Source organism: Sphaeramia orbicularis, chromosome 22 (assembly GCF_902148855.1).
Source record: "Sphaeramia orbicularis chromosome 22, fSphaOr1.1, whole genome shotgun sequence".
Classification (NCBI taxonomy): Eukaryota; Metazoa; Chordata; class Actinopteri; order Kurtiformes; family Apogonidae; genus Sphaeramia; species Sphaeramia orbicularis.
The window spans coordinates 6,623,322-6,629,677 of record NC_043978.1 but is presented as its reverse complement, the minus strand read 5'-3'; positions in this window follow the sequence as shown (position 1 = coordinate 6,629,677).

Here is a 6,356-nt window from a genome sequence, read left to right as displayed (position 1 = left end):
CGTTCATGTGTTCTATTTTTCATTTAAAAACTGACATCTCCTTCATTTCTTATAATACAAGGGGACTCAAAGACTCTATTAAACGAAAAGCTGTTTTTTTATTTTGCAAAGGGCAACAAGCACAATGTACTTTCCTCCAAGAAAATCATTCTGACTCATCCGACGTTAAATTCTGGTCACAACAATGGGGGGATAAAATCCTCTTTAGCCATGGAACAAGCCACTCGGCTGAAACTGCAATATGTTTCAAAAGATGTCCTGGTAAGATTCTGTGTGAAAAAGTAGATAAAGATGGTCACTGGGTAGCCTGTGTATTGGAAATTGATAATAATCTTATTATCATGTTCAACATTTACGGATATAACAACGATAAAAAAAAATAGAATGTTATTACATCAGATATCAACTGTCATAGCAGAATTTAATGCAAAATATCACACTAATCACTTAGTGGTTGGGGGTGACTTCAATATAACTCCTGACGAGTGGAAAGACAGATGGCCTTTGAAAGTGAATCAAGTGAATATAAAAATCAAATTTTAGAAGAATTTAGAAGCAATAACAAATTAGTTGATATCTGGAGACTTCTACACAATGATGTCAAACAATTTACCTGGTTTAAACCAAACGGCCAAAGTAGATCACGTACTGATTACTGGCTTGTCTCAGATTCAATCTCAGAACATGTAACAGAAGCATCAATTGCTAATTGCCCTTTAAGTGATCATTGTATTATTAATATTAAATTAGAAAAAAGAAAATATAATAAAAAACCAAAAGACTACTGGAAATTTAACTCCCAGTTGTTAAAGAACACAGAATTTTGTGATGGAATAAAAAAATTGATTCTGGATATAAAAAATGATCATACTATTGACACACTGATCCAAAAATGGGATTACGTTAAATTCAGTATAAGAAAATATTCAATAACATTTAGTAAAAAATTAAACATGGAAAAGAGAGCAAAGGAAACATCTGTGGTCAAAGAACTTATGTTACTCTATAGTAAACTTAATTGGAATGAAGAAGATCAAGAAAATAAAATATAAACAAACTGCAGACTAAACTGGATGAGATGTATATTACTATGGCTAAAGGAGCATATATAAGATCCAGAGCCCGTTGGATTGAAGAGGGAGAAAAGAACACGGCCTATTTTTGTAATTTGGAAAAATGCAGACAGGAATATAATTCAAATGATAGTCTAATGATTGAAGGTGCCGAGTGCATGGATTCTAAAAGAATAGCAAAAGAAGTTTTCAACTTTTATAGCAATCTGTAGAAGTCCTCATATTCAGAACAAAATGCCTCATCCTTCCTCAATAAAATAAAAAATCTGATTCCTATGATTGATAAAGAATTTAAAGAAGCATGTGATGAGAAATTAAGAATTACAGAACTTGATTGTGCAATTAAAAGAATGGCATCCGATCGCTCCCCAGGACCAGATGGTTTAACTACTAATTTTTTAAAACACTTTTGGGAAGATTTAAAACTAATGCTGCTCCAAGCTATTAATGAATGTATTAACAAAAAAGAACTAATGGAAACAATGAAACAAGGTGTAATTAAACTAATACCAAAACCTGGAAAAGACAAGAAGATTTTAAGCAATTTAAGATCTATTACACTGTTAAACACCGATTACAAGATTCTGACAACAGTTTTGGCAACGAGATTAAAAACAGGTTTATCTGAGTTCATTAGCCCAACACAATCTGGCTTTCTCAAGAGTAGATCTATACATAACAACATCCACCTGGTTCTGGATCTTATTGAATATAATCACTTAATTGAGGAGGATGCTCTCATATTATTTTTAGACTTCCATAAAGCTTTTGATTCAGTGGAACATACATTTATTATTAATACTTTAAAACAATTTGGTTTTGGTAATAAATTCATTGATATAATAACAATGCTATATACATGTATCAACAGTTGTGTTTCTCTTCCAGAAAGTACATGTCCTAGATTTAATGTGGAACGGGGAATTAGACAAGGATGCAGCATCTCACCTCTTCTATTCATTACAGTCACAGAATTATTAACTATAGCTGTTACAAATTCAAATATTGAAGGACTATACATTAATAATAACAAATTGATTATAAGTCAGCTAGCTGATGATACGACCATATTTGTAAAAAATAAAGAACAAATACCATTAGCTTTAGAAATAATAGAGACATTTTCCCAAGCATCTGGTCTAAGATTGAATCTGAGTAAATGTGAACTTATGAGTATACATAATTGCCCTTACTCCTCAATATGTAATATACCAGTAAAGATGGATGTAAAATATCTAGGTATTTGGATTTCTAAAGACTCAGACACTAGTATTAAAAAGAATATCCAGAACAGTGTTGACAAATGCAGGAGAACATTAAACAATTGGCTACAAAGAGATTTAACATTATTTGGTAGAACAATATTAACAATATTTGAATCACTTTCTAGATTAATTTATCCTGCATATTCTTTAGCCATTTCTCAAAGACAAATGAAGGAGATTAATAGAATAAATTTTAATTTTATTTGGAAAAATAAACATCACTACATCAAAAAGAGGGATTTGTTGAAAGACTATAAGGATGGTGGACTTCAGGCAATTGATTTTGAAATTATGAATGGAGTGTTAAAAATTAAATGGCTCCAGTCTTTTTTAAAGAATGGAAAGGACATATGGTTTTCACTACCCTCATTTATATACAATAAAATGGGTGGTATTCAGTTTTTACTAACAGTTGATTTTGAAATTAAAAAATTGCCCATTAAACTATCCACTTTTCATCAACAGGTATTGTCACAATGGAAAATGGTCTTCAAACACAATTTAAGTCCTCATAATGTTCCAGTATGGAATAACAGAGTCATTTTGAGTAGGAGGAAGTCTATTTTATGGAAAACTGGATGGAGAAAGATATATGGTCTATTGTACATTTAATGTACAATTATGGTCATTTTTTCGAACTGAAAGAATTTATTAATAAGTATAATGTTGAATGCTCCATGGCAGATTATAAAAAGGTAATTCAAAACATCCCAAGTGCCCTTATTCAGCTAGTGAAGAATAGCTTGTTGACCATAACAACACCTAGATTGCAAAAAATTAAAATCGGATGTGTAGATTTTTTGAATAACAAATGTAATGAAAGCCGCAAGCGGCATCTAAAGGCCCTCGCCATGGGCACGTCCAGTACAAGTATGTCCTTCGTTCAGAAGGTGGCGCTCTAGCACCAAATTGTAATGTCTTCAGATGAATGGGAGTAGGCCTGGGAGATTGAAAATTGACTCAAATTTGAGGTAAATTGGTGTTCATATGTACAAACGGAAAAAAAAAATTGTATAAGTAAATCTTAAGGGGGCGCTATGTGGCCAAAATTCAATTTCTTCCATTGAATGGGTGTAGGCCTGGGACATGTACCACTGAGTCAAATTTGAGCCAAATCGGTGTTCGTATGTCTGAACTGATGCAATTTCCGTAAAGGTAAATTGTAGGGGGTGCTATTGTGTGAATTTTCAATGTCTTCTGAAAGATGGGTGTAGGCCTGGGAGATTGGCAAATGATTCAAATTTGAGGCAAATAGGTGTTCGTATGTCCGAACTGATGCAATTTTCATGAAGGTAAATTTTTAGGGGGCGCTATTGAGCAAAATGACATTTTCTTTTGATAAATGGGTGTAGACCTGGGAGATTGACAAAGGATTCAAATTTCAGTAAAATCGGTGTTCATATGTCAAAACTGAAGCAATTATCGTAAAGGTAAAATTGTAGGGGGCGCTATAGCACCAAATTTCAAATTTTTGGATAAATGGGTTTAGGTCTGGGAGACAGACGTCTGAGTCAAATTTGAGCCAAATCGGTGTTTGTATGTCCGAACTGAAACAATTTTAATAAAAACATTTTTAAAAAACTTGTAGGGGGTGCTGTAGTGCGAAATTTAAATTTCTTTTGATGAATGGCTGTAGGCCTGGGAGATAGATGTCTGAGTCAAATTTGAGCCAAATCGATGTTCATTTGTCTGAGCTGAAGCAATTTTTGTAATGGTAAATTTACGAAAAAACTTAGCAAAGTTTGCAACCTTGTCGCACAAAAACAGAGACACCGATTCCAAAAATTCGGCTAACTTTTGATGCCCCACTTGCCTAGATACTGTACACCAATTTTGAATTCATTCGGCCAAACACCCAAGGAGGAGATAGTTAAAATACGACGTCAGCGAAAGCGCTGACTCAGCATTTTGGAAATTTCAATTTAATATGGCTGACTTCCAGTTGGTTTAGGGGCGTGGCCATAATAATATTTTTGTTCGTCTCCTCATGATGAATCTGCATACCGATTTTCGTGGCTGTATGGCCCATTTTACGTTGGACATGCTCTCATTGGCGTAATGTATTTCCACTTTTCAAGGGGGTGCTGCAGAAACATTTCTTTACTGACATCTACGAAACCTATATGTAAATTCAATCTCCTGCACTTCTGAATTTTGGGCAAAATTTGGTGAGTTTTCGTAAATGTTCAGGTAGTCAAATTTGAGCTCAAAGAGCAGGAGAAGAAAAATAAATTTAAGAAATAATAAAATTAAAGCCGCAAGCAGCATCTAAAGGCCCTCACCACAGGCATATCCAGTACAAGCATGTCCATCGTTCAGCAGGTGGCGCTCTAGCACCAAATTTTAATGTCTTCTGATGAATGGGTGTAGGCCTGGGAGATTGACAATTGACTCAAATTTGAGGTAAATCAGTGTTCATATGTATGAACTAAAGACATTTTTGTATAAGTAAATCTGTAGGGGGCGCTATGCAGCCAAAATTCAATTTCTTCCATTGAATAGGTGTAGGCCTGGGAGATGTACCCCTCAGTCAAATTTTAGCCAAATCGGTGTTTGTATGTCCAAACTGATGCAATTTTCGCAAAGATAAATTGTAGGGGGCGCTATTGTGTGAATTTCCAATTTTTTCTGACAAATGGGTGTAGGTCTGGAAGATTGAAAACTGATTCAAATTTCAGCCAAATAGGTGATCGTATGTCCAAACTGAACAACTTCTAGTAAAATTATATTTGTAGGGGGCGCTATAGCACCAAATTTCAAATTTTTCTGACAAATGAGTGTAGGTTTGGGAGATAGACGTCTGAGTCAAATTTGAGCCAAATCGGTGTCCGTATGTCCGAACTGAAGCAATTTTAATTAAACAAACAAAAAAAAATTGTAGGGGGCGCTGTAGTGTGAAATTTCAATTACTTTTAACAAATAGGTGTAGGCCTGCTAGACAGATGTCTGAGTCAAATTTTAGCCAAATCGGTGTTCGTATGTCCAAACTGATGTCATTTTTTTAAACGTAAATTTGTAGGGGGCGCTATAGTGCAAAATTTAAATTTCTTCCAGTCAATGGCTGTAGGCCTGGGAGATAGACCACTGATTCAAATTTGAGCCAAATTGGTGATTGTATGACTAAACTGAAGCAAGATTTGTAAAGGCAAATTTCTGAAAAAACTTCGCAAATTTTGCGACCTCCTTGCACAAAAAAAGTAAAACTGATCCCATTTTAATAAAAACATTAAAAAAAAAAACTTGTAGGGGGCGTGGTGTGCGAAATTTAAATTTCTTCTGATGAATGGCTGTAGGCCTGGGAGATAGATGTCCGAGTCAAATTTCAGCCAAATCAATGTTCGTATGTCTGACCTGAAGCAATTTTTGTAATGGTAAATTTACAAAAAAACTTAGCAAAGTTTGCAACCTTGTCGTACAAAAACAGTGACACCGATTCCAAAAATTCGGCTAACTTTTGATGCCCCACTTGCCTAGATACTGTACAAAAATTTTGAGCTCATTCGGCCAAACGGCCAAGGAGGAGATAGTTAAAATACGACGTCAGCCAAAATGCTGACTCAGCATTTTGGAAATTTCAATCCAATATAGCCGAAAAAGGGTTGGTTTAGGGGCATTGCCATAATAATATTTTTTTGTTTGTCTCCTTATGATGAATCTGTGTACCTATTTTTGTGGCTCTACGACAAACTTTACGTTGGACATGCTCCCAGTGGCGTAATGTATTTCCACTTTTCAAGGGGGCGCTGCCGCAGCATGTCTTTTCTGACATCTACGAAACCTATATGTAAATTCAATTTCTCGCACTCCTGAATTTTGGGAAAAATTTGGTGAGTTTTCGTAAATGTTCAAGGAGTCAAACTTGAGCTCAAAGCGCAGGAGAAGGAAAAAAAAAAAATTAAAGCCGCAAGCGGCATCTAAAGGCCCTCACCACGGGCACGTCCAGTAAAAGTATGTCCATCGTTCAGCAGGTGGTGCTCTAGCACCAAATTTTATGTCGTCTGATGAATGGGTGTAGACC